Source organism: Festucalex cinctus, chromosome 3 (assembly GCF_051991245.1).
Source record: "Festucalex cinctus isolate MCC-2025b chromosome 3, RoL_Fcin_1.0, whole genome shotgun sequence".
Classification (NCBI taxonomy): Eukaryota; Metazoa; Chordata; class Actinopteri; order Syngnathiformes; family Syngnathidae; genus Festucalex; species Festucalex cinctus.
The window spans coordinates 1,907,362-1,924,903 of NC_135413.1; the positions used below are offsets into that span (position 1 = coordinate 1,907,362).

Here is a 17,542-nt window from a genome sequence, read left to right on the forward strand (position 1 = left end):
GAAAGACTTCATAAAAATGTCTAAAGGGCGCTATTGAGCCATTTATTACAATTGCACAACAAATATCTAAATAAAATATTCATGTTCCAGACAGGTCTGGTGTGTGTGCAAAGTTTTGTGTGTTTTCGCCCATATTTAGACTCTCAAAGAAGCATTTTTCTTCACAAACAATGCATGGCTAGAGCAAAGGCGTGTGACAAAATAAAAAAATTCAATAACTTTTCATCTTAAATATCTTAAGATGAAACACGCCAAAGAATGAAGACGATCTGATAAGTTCTGTTGAAAATATGACCCCTATAAAAGGCCCCAAAAAATGGCTACAAATACCAAAGTAAATCCAAATGGCAGACTTCCTGTTTGATTCAGCATATGGCTTTAGAAACCTTTTTGTAAGTCTTAGGCTGATAGGTATCCCAATTTTTACAAATCTAGCTGAATCATAAAATACAAAACATTTGCAAAAGCTTCATAAAAATGTCTAGAGGGCGCTATTGAACCATCCATCCATCCATCCATTTTCTTGACCGCTTATTCCTCACAAGGGTCGCGGGGGCTGCTGGCGCCTATCTCAGCGGGCTCTGGGCAGTAGGCGGGGGACACCCTGGACTGGTTGCCAACCAATCGCAGGGCACACAGAGACGAACAACCATCCACACTCACACGCACACCTAGGGACAATTCGGAGCGCCCAATTAACCTGCCATGCATGTCTTTGGAATGTGGGAGGAGACCGGACGCGATTGAACCATGTATTGCAAATTGAATAAGAAATCTATAAAATATTCATGCTTATGACAAGCCTGATGTTTGTGTAAAGTTTCATGAGTTTTTGCACATGTTTAGACCAAAAAAAAAAGCATTATTTTACTTGGCAAACAATGCATCACCATGACAATGGCGTGCGACAAAATAAATAACTTTCGATAACTTTGCATCTTAAACATCTTAAGATGAAGCACACCAAGTTTAAAGACAGTCGGATAAATTTTGTAGGAGGAGTCCGTTAAAATATGACCCCGAAAAAAGGCCACAAAAAATGGCTACAAATCCCAACGTAAATCAAAATGGCGGACTTCCTGTTTGGTTTAGCAGATGGTTCCAAGAGACTTTTTTGTACATCGTGGGCTCTTATGTATGCCTCTAAATTATCATAGCGCTAGGTGAAACGTACAACCGGGAATGCTTCGTTAAAGATTTTTTTTAGCTCAAAATGTGATGCCCGGCCCCTACGGGACTTCCTGTTGGGTTTAGCACATGGCACCAAGAGACTTTTTTGTACATCGTGGGCTGTTACATGTGTCTCCAAATTTTCGTAGCTCTAGCTGCTTCGTACAACTGGGAATGCTTCATTAAGAAGGAATTTTTTCCTTTGCAAACTGTGCATGCTACGGCAACAGCGTGCGACGAAATAAAAAGCTTTCAATAACTTTTCATCTTCAACATCTTAAGATGAATCACACAAAGTTTGGAGATGATCGGATAAACTCTGTAGGAGGAGTTCGTTAAAATAAGACCCCTATGAAATGGCCCAAAAAATGGCAACACGTTCCAAAGTAAATCAAAATGGCGGACTTCCTGTTCGGTTTAGCATATGGTTCAAAAAGAGTTTTTTGTACCTTGAGGGCTGTTACATATGTCTTAAAATTTTGGTAACTCTAGGTGAAATGTACAGCCGGGAATGCTTCATTAAGTAAGAATTTTGAAACACAAAATTTGATGCCTCGCCTCTGGCGGACTTCCTGTTAGGTTTAGCATATGGCACCAACAGGCTTTTTTGTAGATCATAGTCTGTTACATATGTGTACCAATTTTCGTAGCTCTAGATTAAACGTACCACCGGCAATGCTTCGTTAAGTAAGAATTTTGAAACTGTAAATTTGATGCCCCGCCACCGTCATATAGTATGTCAAAAACTTTAGATTTTTTACCATGATGTTGTCCCAGGTGTTGAGATGGTACAGCCCAAGTTTGAAGTCAATCGGGTTAACCGTGTAGGAGAAGCGGGCAAAAGTATGACCCCTGTAAATGTGCAAAAATGGGCCAAAATTGGACATTCAAATACTCATACCTCACTTCCTGTCTATTTTAGGGTACACATATCAAAGAGGTTTTTGTTCATCTGGATGTGCTACAGGTGCCACACAATTTTCGTAGCCATAGGACAATCGTAGCGGGACAGGGATCCGTTTAACCTATGTAGGTGGCGCTACAGAGCCATTTTTCTGTTATCATGTATGGCGACTTTAAAATATCAAATTTTTCGCCAGACCCGATCTGCGTGTAAAGTTTGGTGAGTTTTCGTTCATGTTTAGTGCCTCAAAAATGTGGTTGTTTGCGGAAAAGAATAATAACAAAGAAAAAGAAGAAGAAGAAGAAGAATAATAATAAGAATTCCTTCAGGAACAATAGGGACCTCGCAGCGGTCGCTGCTCGGGCCCTAATTATCTATCTTTTCCAATCCCATTCAAGATGAAGGAAATTAAATTTAAAAATTTGAACCAAATTTACCCAACTAAGGAATATCTAAAACATAAATTCAAAATGGAAACTGGGATGTGTGTTCTCTGTGGAGTAGAAAATGAAGACTTGGATCATCTCTTTTTTTTCTTGTAATGTAATTCAGAGGTTTTGGAAGGATTTTCAAGATTGGCTGCAATACAAGGGTATTCAATTTGCTGTGCTGTCGATGAAAGAGATCCACTTTGGAATGAATATTCACGATAGGAAAATTGACTTTGGTGTCAATGTCTTGCTTGTAATGAGTAAGCAGTTTATTCACAAATGTCGTTTTTTTAAAAGAAATCCTAGTATGGCTCATCTGAAGAATGAGATCTGTCTCTTTGAAAAATCGTCAAGGTTTATGAATCAGAAAAATGCCCATGCTTTTGAAGTTTTTTGAATGACTTTGACTTGATTTAAAAGATTTATGGGATCATTTTCTTTTGACAATTTGTAACAATGCCCCTTGTTCTTGTTCTTTATTTGTTCAATTTATGTGTTTGGAGTGATGGGAACATAATTCACCCACGGAACGTTGGGACGAAGGGGGAGTTCCGGGTGGGAGGAGTTGGTTAGGATGAAAGGATGAAAGGATAAAAGGAAGAAATGTTAGTTGGCCTGTGAGCCTCGTGCAGGGTGAAGAGTTACTGTTAAACACTGAGAAGCTGATGTCAATAAAACGGCAGTCTTTGTCTCCGGGCTTCAACACTCCGCCTCCGACTCCCGTCACTACTCGCTACATGTTTTTATTATTTTTTTAAGTGTATATTTCTTGAAGTGTGCTGTAATCGACTTATGTGTAACATTTTGTGGTGATTAATTTGTTTGTATTGTATTTGATGTTGATTCTGTTGAATAAAATAAATAAATAAATAAATAAATAAATAAATAAATAAATAAACGTTTAAACGATCCCGCCCCCTTCCCATCTTATGGAAGCCCAAAAGTGTCAGAATTCAATAAATAAAAAGGCCTTTTTGAAATAACTGTCCTTTTGATAAATAACAGACAATTATGTAATATTCCATTAAATTATAAAATGAGGCGTTAGTATTATTATGAAGTGTTCATATTGTTCTTTAATATGTAAAACATTTTATTTTGATTAAATATTTCATAATGATTATTTTAACAAAGTCATGCTTAAAAAAAAAAAAAAAAAAGACATTTAATTGAATTTTCAAGGTTTTATAAGATAAGAAAACTTTGTTTTATAAAGTCAGTTTTTATTTCATAATGTCCTTTTCCACAATGGTCTTCTTTTACATAATGGCGTTTTACAGCCGAATGACTTGGTTTATCAATCAAAGTCAGTAGATGGGACCACCTGTTTGAGCCTTGATCGCCGTGACGCCTACCCCATAGCCTGACGCAGAAGTTTAACAAGGCCTTTACTAGGGGTGTGTCCAAAATATCGATACATAGATATGTATCGATAGTAAGAGTGTAACGGTATACGTGGGTATATTAATACGTTTCGGTACGACGTGTTCGGTTCGGCCCACTTGCTGACTTTTTTCCTCGTGTATTTTCCCCTCATTAAGTTTATGTGCCGGGGAGCTAAAGATAGTAAGCAAGGATTCACACGGATGTTTTTGACTGGTGGGGGAAGCAATGCACTGTCTGCCGAAAATGAAAGTAGAAGAAGAAGAAAAAGACGAAGAAGGTGATGTTATTGAGTGTCGCCGCTACTTGCCAGCTGCCTGTTAGCAGATAGGCACAGACGAGGAGACAGAACATCGCAGCACACAAATTGTATCCGCATGGCAAAAGCACATAAACCGGAGCTCGAAGGTCCCTCCCATACACTGCAGTCTCCTGTGTGGGAACATTTTGGCTTTCCAGTTAAAACTGCCGATGGTCAAAGGTGCGTGAATAAATCCAAAGTTGTTTGCCGACATTGCTACACAGAGATCGGCGGCAATGTTGCAGGCAGCACGTCAAACATGCTAACACATTTAAAACGACATCACCCGACTGTGAATGTCTTATCGACAAGAGAAAAGTAGCTTAGTACAACCGAAGATAGCTACGGCATTCCAACAGCCTTTTGCTAATAATTCAGATCAGGCCAAAGCAATACACACGGAATTGGTGCTTTTATAGCAACGGGATTACGGCCATACTCAGTTGTTGAATGCGCAGGCTTTAAATATTTACTCAAAGTTCTGGAGCCCCGTTACAACATCCCTTCACATCCGCACTTTATGACAAAACTAAAGCAAATGTTGCCAACGAGCTGTCGAATGTGTCCGCTGTGTCAAACACCGCAGATGGATGGACATGGCGCGCGACAGCTATTTAACTCTCATAATAAAGACGAGTGTATGACAACTTGAACTTAAACTTCAATTGTTAGATGTGTCATAGGCACTTGCTGCAAAGTGTTCCAAGATTTCAGTGCCTTAATAGTTTACACAGGATTTCTTTATTATTTTTAGTTTATTCATTAGAAGAACGATTAGTGTAATTTATTTGAATAACATCCAAATGGGTGGCCATTATTTATTTTTGTACAATTTATTTGAATACCACCCATATGGGTCGCTTTTATTTATTTTTGTATAATTTATTTGAATATCACCCAAATGGGTCACTTTTATTTATTTGTTTCTAAAAAATGCACCATTTACTTGTCATCTTTTCAAAATAAACAAAAAAAAAAAAAATAATTCAGCGGGTTTTTTTTTTGTACCGAAAATATACCGAACCGAAGACTCAAAAAACCCGAACCGAACCGAAATGTGATTTTGTGTACCGTTACACCCCTAATCGATAGGAATGAAAACGGTACTGTATCGATAGTCTAGCGCTGAGTATCGATACTCCTCCCTGACGCTAGGGCGCAGCGGCGCCGGAGACTCACATGACAAGGCTGCACATGAATGAGGAATAGTTATGGCTAGCAATATTTTGGACGCACCGTCGTCTCTCAAGGCAGTCGTTTGGACACATTTTGGTTTCAAAGCCAAAGAAGGAAACCAGAGACTTGATAAAACAAACGCGGTCTGCAAACATTACCTGGTTTCTGTACACTATACAGGTAATACAACCAACTTACGCTACCACTTGCAACGACACCATGCTGAAAAGCTAGCCTTGCTAGCCGGCTAAAAACATCCGTGATGATCCGAAGCAGACTACTTTGGCAAGTTTGACAACCAAGCTTTCTTTTTTTCTTAAGAGCTCAGAATTGTTCATTCGGTAGTCTTACCGATTCAACGTCTTATCATCATTGCTCTTTTTTTTTTTTTTTTTTTTTTTTTTTGTGTGTGTGTGCGTGCGTTTGCGTGTGTGCGTTTGCGTGTGTGCGTTTGCGTGTGTGCGTTTGCGTGCGTGCGTTTGCGTGCGTGCGTATACGTATAAATTTATACTCATTAATTCACCTAAAGCCTTATAAATATCCCATTACCCTTCGCCTTAACCAGGTACTTCAGAATCTTGCCAGAGTCGTGAAGTTTAAATGGTCAGGAGACCAGAGAAAAGGTCAGAAAAAAATAAAGAGAAAAGAACGATAAATCAAAGTGAAATCCAGCACCGACCAAACACTTCCTGCCTTCCCCATGATTACAAAATCAAAGTCTTACGCCAACCCCGGAAGCCTCTAAATTCCAGCAAATTTAGCGAGATCTCAAGAGACCAGAGGAAAAACTAAAGAGAGGAAGGAGGGAAGGATCGATAAGGCAGAGTGAGATCCATAGAAGCCAGTACATCCAATCCATCAAAGTGAAATCCAGCACCAACAAAACCCCTCCTGCGTGGTTACAAAACCAGAGTCTTATGCCAACCCCAGAAGCCTCAAACTTCCAATAAATTGAGATCTCAAGTGACCAGAGGAAAAACTAAAGAGAGGAAGGAGGGAAGGATAGATAAAGCAAAGTGAGATCCACAGACACCAGCACCCACTGATTCAAGGGGCTGTGGGAGGGAGAGGCTACTTCTGTTGAGTTTCAGTAGATGCTGGTGCGACGGATCTGGCATGCATAAGGACCACCACCAAAGAAAGAAAGCCGTCAACCGCGGTCCAGCAAAGCGAGCACCGCCCCCCCGAAATCCCCAGGCCGCGGCAGCACCAAGGCCACCCCCAAGCCACCCGAGCGGACACCGGTCGGCGAGCCGCCCCAGACGCCCGGAACACCCCCGCCCCAGCCCCGGCCCACACCCCCGAGCCCAAGGCCGCAGAACGAGGCCCAGCGGGCCCCCACAGCGCCCCACCGGTCCCCAGGCCCCACCCCCCCACGACCCCCCCGCACCCCACCCAAACCCGCCACGACCCAGGCCCCCCCCCCCCCCCCCCCCGGCCCCCAAACCCCCGAACACACCCCAACCCCCAACACCCAACCCCCCACCCACCCATACCTCCACCCCCCCAAACAAGCCGCCCCCCCCCCGACGACCGCCAACCCCCCCGCGAACCCGGCCCCCCGCGAGCCCCCCCCACCCCCGGAAACCGGCACCGGGCAGCAGCACAGGGAGGGAAAACGTGCCCACCCCACCTCCAGCCGTGCGAGAGTAGCACAGCGGCGGGAGGGGGGAAGCAGAGGAGGAAGCACCAGGGGAAAAGGCGGAGCACCAGAACACCGAGCCCGGTGGGGAGAGGCCCCGGTCGTCACGCCAGCGTACTAGTGACACCTAACCCTGTTACTGAGTCCGCCAGCTCGCAGACTGGCGAGCTCTACCCTTACACTGTGAATGTGGCCCCACCCAGTGTATATACAAGTGTGTGCGTGTGGTGCATTAAAATTGGGAGCAGGTGAGTCGGAGCAGAGGGAAAAAATTTCCCCTACACCGACACACCCGCATCCCCCCCCCCAAAAAAAAGGAGGGACAAAGTGGTGGGGCAGGGACACAGATGGGGGGGACCACAGCGCTGCCAGGCACTGCAGTCCATCCCCTCTGATGGCTCCCCGCCCCAACTCACCCCTCCCCTTGGACATGAAGTGCATTAAAATTGGAGGGGAGTTGAAGGGTGAAGACGGTGTTTCCACCCTTCCCCACCCCACCAAGAAATGTGTTGTGTGCCCTATGTGTATATTTACAAAGTGTATAGTGCAAAACTAGTGAAGTGAGTAAGAGGAGCGACCAGCGGGGCCTCACCCAACCCGGCGGGTGTAGGTGGCACGCCCGTCCCCCAGCACCCCCCACCCCCACCCGCCCCCCACCCCACCCATCTGGCACCACAATAGGACCGGCCTCCGGAGCCCGCCCGGGGCGCCAGGAGTTCTACCGGAGTGGGGCAGGCCTCAAACCCCCGCCCGGCCCCCGGAGCCCGACGCCCGGGCCGGGGAGGGAGCCCCAGGCCCAGGGAGAGGGAGGGGGAGGGGGCGGGGGCAGACAGGGAAGGGGGGAGGGGGAAGCGGGGGGGAAGACGACAAGAAGGCGAAAGGGCGGCTGCAGGGCAGGGGGGGGGTGCGACAAGGGAAAAGGGACCGGGAGGCAGAGGAGGATGGGCGGGAGGAGGCGAGGAGGGAGAGGCGACGGGGGGGAGGAAGGGGGAGGGGAGAGGGAGCCACGGGGCACACCAGAGGCCCACCCGCCCCGAACCGCGCCGCCGGGCACGGAGCAGCGGACCGCGCCGGGACGGCGCCGCCCCGGGCACCAGGGAAAGCACCCCAACACCGCACCCCACAGGGGGCCCAGGGAGCGGCCAAGACAACAACCGCTACCGAGCAGACAACGGGGGGGGGGGGGGGGGGGGGGGGGGAACCACCCCCGCCCGACCACGGGGGACGGCGTCGAGAAAATTGACTAATTAGCATGCAGTAACACCAAGTGTTGATGCTTAGTGCCCACTAGAAATAACTCTTAAGGAGTTAGTTAGTATAGTGTCGTATAGTGTGGTGTGCTCGAGCCCACTAGCAGCAACTAGGTTCCTGACTATATAAAAATAAAAACAATCAGATACAAAATACCAAATACAGAAGCAGCGAAAACAGAAGTTGTAACGATGTGGTGGCTCTCGTTAACAGGCAGAATCTTGGCAGGATTAAGTTGCCAAATTAAGATTAAAATATTCTATGTACATAGACCATATTTGTTTAAATCTTGATACTTGATTTTTATTTAAGGCAGAGATTTTTTCCATTGAGATATAATTTATTAGTAAGTTTAACCAGTGGTCGATATTTAGAGATTGTTTATTTTTCCAATTGACAAGGATTATTTTTTTAGCAATAGTAAGGGCTATAAATATAGATTGAGATTGTTTACATGGTAGCTCAGTTATTGTTAAGTCACCTAGTAAACACAATCTTGGAGATAAAGGAAGCCTACAGTTTAATATATCAGCGAGCTTTTCCAAGATTTTAGTCCAGAAATGCAGCACTGGAGTACATGACCATAAAGCATGAAGATAAGTATCGGCAGTGTTTTGTGAGCACTGGAGACAAATGTCGGAGTCAGAGAGTCCCATTTTTTTCATCATATATTCTGTAATATATGTTCTATGAAGTATCTTATATTGGATAAGTTGCTAATTTGTCTGTTTGGTCATTTTAAATACATTTTCACAGATTTGGGTCCAAAAGTCTGGTTCCGGAACTATAGACAAGTCTTTTTCCCATTTTAAAGTCGGTAAATACGTTTTATTTGTGTATAAAAATAACTTATATATTTTTGAGATTTTCTTTATTGTTGTTGGAGAAAGCTTTATAATATCTTTAGCTAAGACAGGCAGTTGGAGCGTATCCTGAAGTGTTGGGATTTGTTTCTTAACCATATTTTTAACTTGCAGATAATGTAAGAAATTTCCATTTTTTATTTCATATTTCTGGACCAAGTTTGTATACGATATAAACTTATTATCTGAGAAAAGATGATGAAGGTGTGTAATTAAGTTGAAAGTCGGGGTTATGCCAAATGGGAGAGAGCCCACAGGGCGCCAATTGGGAGTTTGTAATTTCTAATGCCTTCCACCAGGCAGTCAGGGTGGCGGCTATCATTGGGTTTTTAAAACAATTATGTTGTTTTATTGATTTTGTAATAAAGAGTAAATCTAACAGTCTAAGATTATTACAATCCTTCTGCTCCAATTCCAACCAACAGTTAGTATCTCTGTTGGGTTGTGTCCATAGCACAAGATATTGTAGTTGATTAGCTATATAATAGTACATAAAGTTTGGTGCCTCTAAACCTCCTTTAGATTTACTTTCCTGAAGAGTAGATAGACTAATTTTAGCTTTTTTTTTCTTCCAATAGAATTTTATGATAGCAGAGTCCAGCGATTGGAACCAGTTAGACGTAGGTTTAAATGGAATCATTGAAAATAAATAATTAATCTTTGGTAAAACTTTCATTTTTATAGTAGCTATCCGTCCTATTAAAGAGATCGGAAGATTATTCCAGCGCTATAGATCACTACGGATACTGTCCAATAATGGTAAAAAATTTAAAGAAGTTAATTCAGTTAACTTCGGTGAAATTTTAACACCTAAGTATTTTAAATTACCTGTAGGAAAGGAGTAGTGTGGATCCTGACTTGTAGGATTCCATGAATTTTCTGTGATAGGTAATAATGTTGATTTTGTCCAGTTAATAGAGTAATCTGATAAGTGAGAGAATTTAGTTATTAAGTTAAATGCTTCCCCTAGCGAGATAGCAGGTTCTTCTAAATAGAGTAGTATATCATCGGCATATAGATTAATTTTATGTTCTATTGTCCCGGAGTGGATTCCTTGGATCCGTCTATCCTGACGTATAGCTAATGCAAGCGGCTCAATAAATATAGCAAATAATAAAGGAGACATTGGGCAAGCTTCCATCTAACTCACTCCGTGCACAGAAGATAACGGATTCAGTGGTGCATTATATTGCCCAAGGTTTATGTCCCTTTAGTGTCATGGAAAATCCAGGCTTTCACCTAAAGCTAAACACATTGGAGCCGCGTTATGTGATCTCCACTCGCAAGTACATGACCGACATTGCTGTACCAAGGATGTATACTAAAGTTAAAGATGATGTCAAATCATCCCTCAGTTCTGCCTCAAGAGTAGCACTGACCTGTGACGGCTGGACATCACGAGCCACGGAATCTTTTGTGACAATCACAAGCCATTTTGTTAGCGAGAAGTGGGAAATCGAGTCGCATGTTTTACAAACACGAGCTATGCACGAAAGCCATACGGGGACCAACATTGCTGAGTTACTAAAAGTAGCGATGGAAGAGTGGGACCTCGCATCCAAAGAGCCTATAGTGACCGACAATGCCGGCAACATGAGCATCACAGCGGAGCTAGCCGGTATGCTACATTTCAAATGTTTTGCGCACAGTCTTAACTTGGCTTCTCAGCGTGCACTTAAGCTCCCTGTTGTTGCACGTTTATTGGGACGAGTGAGACGCATTGCCACCTATTTCAGGCGTAGCACCAAAGCCACCCATGTACTTTGCCAAAAGCAAAAGCTGCAAACAGAAGAGAATTATTTTATTTTTTACCAACCTCGGTCAGTTAAGACTGCACTGTTGCACAATTGTTTTGATGTTTCAATCTCAAAGCAAATTTTGTTATACTTTTTCTTCAATAAAATTGAAGATAAATGAAAATTTGGACTTTGTTGCGTAATGAATATATGGATGTGTTCAACAAATGAAGGAGCAGTGGTAAGGCAATACTGTATTACTGTATCGTATCGTATCATGTAAAATTGTATCGTATCGTATACTCTCGAGGTACGTATCGTATCGTGACCTGTGTATCGAGGTACGTGTCGTATCGCCATGGTCACAAAGATACCCAGCCCTAGCCTCTATGTTATGATCCGATTCTAAACGATTTGCTACTTCTTGGAGTACTTCTGAAAGTGACTTATCTTCCGTATCCATGCTTTAGCAAGCCTGTGACCGCCGTGGCTCCTCATCAGGCGCTAAACTCTCCACGCGTGAATCGATACTGCAAGTGCTGCTGCTCATGTCTGTATAAGGCAGTGTTTTTCAACCCTGGTCCTTAGGGCACACTATCCAGCCTGTTTTCCATGTCTCTCTATTTGCAACGCAGGTGATTCCAATGACAGCTCATTAGCAAGCTCTGGAGAAGCCTGATAACAGTCCTCACCTGCGTTGGAATCGGGAGACATGGAAAACAGGCTGGATAGTGTGCCCCGAGGACCAGGGTTGGGAAACACTGGTATAAGGGACTCAGCCAATCACGTAACTGGCTCCGCCTCATGTCATTTGATTGACAGACCAAGTCATTCGGCTGTAAAACGCCATTATATAAAAGAAGACCATTGTGGAAAAGGACATTTTGAAATAAAATCTGACTTTGTAAAAAAAAAAAAAAAAAAAGTTTTCTTATCTTATAAAACCCTGAAAATAAATTAAAATTATCATTATTTTAAAAAAGTATGCCGTTGTTAAAATAATCATTATGAAATAGTATTATTATGAAAAGTGTAATGCTATTCTTTAATGTATAACAAATATTTTATTTTGATTAAATATTTCATAATGATTATCATAAAAAAAAAAAAACGGCACAGAGAAGTAAAAGTACAAACAAACAAAGTTACGTTCAAACCTCAGTTCCATTTTGGAACATTTTGTAAATATAGAAATACAAATTGCAAATCCTTTTCAACCTGGATTCAATTGATGACACCACAAGGGCAATATGTATTTATTTATTTGCACATATTTTCTCAGTTTGAAATTTGGCCATTAAATTTTAAAATGAGATGTTAGTATTATTATGAAAAGTGTAATGCTATTCTTTAATGTATAACAAATATTTTATTTTGATTAAATAACTATTCTTTAATGTATAACAAATATTTTATTTTGATTAAATAACACCTCATTTTAAAATTTAATGGCCATATTACATAATTGTCTGTTATTTATCTACAGGATAGTTATTTCAAAATGACCTTTTTATTTATTGAATTTTGACACTCTTGGTCTTCCATACCATTGCGCGCCTCCTGTAACGGAAAAGCAATGGAGGCGGTTGTGGTGTGATAGCTTGTCGTGAAGGGCTCAGGGAAAAGCGGCAGCGCCTTTTTAAAAAATGAAGCGGTCTATTGTTGATTATTTTCTAAAACTAAATGAGAATGAGGAGGAGAATGATAGTGGTAAAGGAGGGCCAGCGGACGGTGCCAAATCAAACAATACAGATTATTCTGCCCGTCAGAAGTTTTAGTTTGTATTTGTGCAGTCTTTAAGTGCCCTCCTGTAGTTGCTAGGTTTAATGTTTTTGTTGAATAAAATAGAGATTTAACACCACTCCAATGTGGCAGCACTCAACGCCGAAACGTTCATTGTTACGCAGACTGTTGGATCTTATTTTTGTTGTTGCTTTGGACGAGATTCGTCCGTAAGTACATGCGATGTCAATATAAAAATGAATACTAGTATTTCACACTACATTCCAGAGGGCAACCAATGTGAGAAACTAAGAGAGAAAGTGTGACGGAGGTAGATTAAAACAGCAGAACTTCCATCCATCTATCCATCCATCCATTTTCTTGACCGTTTATTCCTCATACGGGTTTTTTTTTGGGGGGGGGAGGATGCAAGGGTCACATTTGGTGCGTTTCCATTACCCCTTTTCACAAAAATAAAAGCGATATTGTACTATTTCGATAAAGTACAATTTCGAATTGTTGGTGTTTCCATTGAAGAGAGTTTCGCTTTTGAGGCGCAATACTCGGAATGTCCTGTCTCGCGAGACCTCACTGTTCTGTAGGAGGTGCTCATGATGTTTACGGTAGACGGATGCCCGGCGTAGTTATATTACTTTAAAAACAGTCACCACGCATCGGGCAGTTTCGGGCATTTAGTGTTGTTGTTGTTGTTGTATGTCCCTCGGCAGTCGGCAAGCAGTTCTGACACGAAAGCGAGTGGCACCGTACTTCCTACTTCCTGTAATCCTAAACTGTTGTTCCCATGCAGAAGCTGGGTAAAAGGCGGGTTACAAATTGTTAAGTTTCTGATGTTTTCTGCTAAATTAACCAGACATGGCAGGACAGGATTTCAAGCTCTCCTCTCCTTCAACTTTTCGAAGGAGGTTCGCTCGATTACACCTCCGTCTCTTTTATGCTCATGACGTGCAGTAGCCGATACAAATCACTTCAGCGTGTAAAACTAAAATACAAACCCTAAATTAATAATTCTCAAAACAAATAGTAATTACAAGTTTAATATAAAAAAAATACACATAAACAACGTGTTACATTCCTTTCCTCCGTGACCGGGCAGGTGTCACATGACTACTAATGCGCAAAAAGTGTTTCCATTACACTTTTGCGAAATACTTCTTTTTCGATACGTCTCAAAAACCACCTCATGAGAGCGCAAAAACTTTTTGGCAATATTTGAGTTTTTTCGCAAATCCGGTGTTTCCATTACCAGCTTACTTTTGCGAAACATGCCTTTTGCGCAAAACTGAGGGTAATGGAAACGCACCTATAATGTTATGAAGAGAAATTGTGTTTAGTCCTAAAAATTGCACAAATAATTTATTTGGGCTTTTGCATATTTAGAAAAAATGCTATAGTATATAAACCAATTTATTTGTAATATGGCAGAAAGGTTAGTATAGTTTTGGAATTTTTCATTTTAGTTAGTTTTTATTAGTTTTCAGGGTGGTTCTGTTAGTTTTTATTAGTTTAGTTCTTTAAAAAATGCTTAGTTTTAGTTTAGTTTGTTAGTTAGTTTCAGTATTAGTATTCATTTTTTTTTTTTTATGTGTATTACTTGTGTGCAATATTTAAAAAACACCATGGGAGCAACGTCATCTGAAGGTGGTTTTCTATTGGCTGCTGCTAGATGACATCAATTCTGTGTGACATACTTTCAAACGTCATTATTACGGTTTATATCAAAATACATTACTAAAAATCATGTTTAAAATCATCCCCAAAGGCTCATGCATTAAATGAATTACCATAGACTAAAACGAAGGACATGTTTGCTATTATTATAGTTAGTTTTAGTTAGTTTTGTAAATATAAAATAGTTTTCATTTTTTAAAAAGCATTTTAAGTTTTATTTTATTTTGGTAACTATTGTTTTTTGAATTTTAGTTTTAGGTTTTTCATTAGTTTTAGTTAACTAAAATAACCTTTAATGGCACCTGTTTTTCGATACCCTCCATTCTTACTTTGACCATCTCCAAACATTTTTGTTTTGTTTATTTTATTTGAACGGAGTCAAATGGCATTTTTAACACTGAAAAATGGGCCACTGAAAAATGGATGGCGGGCCGTAAATGGCCCCCGGCCTGCAGTTTGGACACCACTGCTTTAGAGCGTCACCAGCCACATTGATGATAAAAAAAAAAAAGAAGTTCATTTCGATCCCTAATTGTTTATTATAATTTACGTGACTTTAAGACAACTATTTTGTTAGTTTCAACATTTGATTACAAGCTTAAAACAAATATAGCTAAAAAAAATTCTTTTCATATTTTCACAGGAGGTCTGGCACCATATACGATAAGTGCTGACAGTTAGTTGGGATGAGAAATGTGAATTACCTTCTATAGTGCAACTAAATCTGCATATGAAATATGGAGGTATGGGTTACAGCGTTACATTGTACACTCCATGACATTATTTTGCTTCGGGCCCTCAAATGGCCAGGGCTGGCCCTGCACTGAACCACTTCAACCCAATTGCTTCAGATTAATTCAGTGGTTCAGAAAGCTTTGTTTTCTCTATCACTAGTTAAAAAAAATGGAGAAAGGAAACAAAGTATGTACCCTTATGACTTCGGCTCACCGTGAAAAAGAGTTTAACAAGCACGAGTTGTCAGAATGAATAGAAACGAAATGAGTCAGGACGTAAAAAACTTAGCGTTGTCGTTCGTTTCAGTTAAGTCGTTTAAGCTTACCACTTGTTGGAGACTGAGCCGGGTCTCGCACTTCCCTATCCCGAAACCTCGCGATTCTCCACACTGCTCGCCTCCCCTTTTGCCTCAAGTCGCAACAAAACCACCAAACTCCACCTTGTATCCGTCTCCGGTTGTGTGTAGAGGAAAGTTTTGAGACGTGGCCACTGGCCAGTCTGCTGGCGGGCCATCAATGGGCTGGGCGGCGGATTGGTTTACAGGGTGTTGGGTGGCTGGAGAGGGGCAGGCGGGAGTAGAGCCAGTGAGGTTCTCATACACAGAGACGGCGGTAACTGTGCGTGTTGTCTGCTGATCTGTCTTTGAAAAAGACATTCTGCTTTGTTAGGTAGGCCAGTGATACTTCTGTGTATGTCCGTTCTGTTCACCCCATGACGTCACCCTCCGCTTGTCCATTGCAGGCTGCATACCATTTGTTCAGCGTAACTCACAGCAGATGCTCGTGGAAAAACAAAGAAACAAACAAAGAAACAAACATACTGTACTTTGTGGCGAAAATAATTTTTATTTAACACACCCACACCCATATATACATATATATATATATATATATATATATATATATATATATATATATATATATATATATATATATATATATATATATATATATATATATATATATATATATATATATATATATATATATATATATATATATACAGACCCGTCACCAGAGCCCAGGCTTAAGGGGGGCACATGAAATGCATGGGCGGGCCCAATTATTGTGAATACCATACTGACAGCATTAACTTGCCCAATATATTTGGATAAATATATGTAGCACTGCCGTGCATCTATCCATTGAATGGCGCCCGCTGACAGTTTTATCATAGACCGCATTTACAGTACACACACATAAAGTAGACTGCAATGGCGTCGTGAGTACGTTGACGCCGCAGCCATATTGGATGAGGCAAAGTGAAGCTATTTGTAAAGATGCCTCCTTCTGTTTCTCCTTGGAGATGTATCATAAAGCCACAACTCATTGGATTAATAAGGAATTATTATTACCTTTGATTATATTATCCCATTCAAAGTCAATCTTACTATTTTTGCCGATGTAATGGCAAATAATTGCCACATCCAATAGGGCGGATGCGCTGACATATTGCTTCGAACGGGCCACCTGTTTGAACGGTGGCGGCAGCAGAATTAAAAAGAAAAAAGGATAGCAAAATCCTACTTCATTGTAGATGCCAAAACGATATCTGGGTCCCGTAGTTTTTTTTTTTCCAAGTGACTCTTTCGTTGCCGACACGAAAGTAGTTTGTAGTATGTCCCTCCTCACTTGTCTTGTGCGCCAGCGTCCTCAGAAACATGCAGCTTCACTTGTACAAAATGTACATGACTCTTGCATTGCACGCCAACATTGACATATTTGTCGCGTATGCGTATAAGTCAGCGTAAGGCATATCTAGCATTATTTTCAGTAAGACTGTGATGGCTGTTGCAGATAACTACAACTATTTCTTCATATTGTGACATCTTGCAAGAATGCCGTCAGAAAACGTTACTTGGAAATGTCACCCTTTTTAGTTGTCTTGTACAAACGGCCACCGTTGGCCGTAGCCGACGCCAAAAAACAGGAACAATTCGGCGAGGGGCGAGCATTAGAAGCAATGAACTGAAGCAGCTAACACAAACGTAACATACCTCCGACACCGCGAGACCTGTGTTGCGTTTACTGATACTCGGATATAAGAGTGCTAAACCGAATGAATGGAAAAATATAATGATAAAAAAGGAGAACCATTTTAGAGATCCATGCCTCAAATAGGCGGGCACAATCATCTTGGTGGGCGGGCACGGACCCCTATGGACCGCCCATGGTGACGGGTGTGTATATATATATATATATATATATATATATATATATATATATATATATATATATATATATATATATATATATATATATATATGCAGGTACATGAACAAAACACACATTTAAATCGTTTTGTTTTTTCTTTTCATCAGCAAGACCAATGTCCACGAAAGAGATAGCAAAAAGAAGATAATAGTGTTTAAATGTTAATACATGGGACAATCGTTCTGCATTTTCATTGGCTAATAAAGCCGAAACGAAAATGCCATCCACTTAATACAGACTGGACTGAAATCTATGGACATTTTATTTCATCAACAAAGATGAGAACAAAAAATTACATGATTTTTTTTCCCACAAAAAAAAAATGT

At 41.2% G+C, this 17,542-nt stretch overlaps 1 protein-coding gene across 1 annotated transcript in view; it reads right to left on the reverse strand.

Annotated features, from left to right (window-relative positions):
• The window catches only part of chst6 (carbohydrate sulfotransferase 6), a 136,715-nt gene extending 121,019 nt beyond the window's left edge, over positions 1-15,696 (reverse strand). The window contains exon 1 of the mRNA XM_077515465.1: positions 15,329-15,696. The gene's annotated coding sequence lies outside the window, so the exon portion shown is untranslated. The remainder of the gene's footprint in view (positions 1-15,328) is intronic.
• Positions 15,697-17,542: the final 1,846 nt, after the last annotated feature.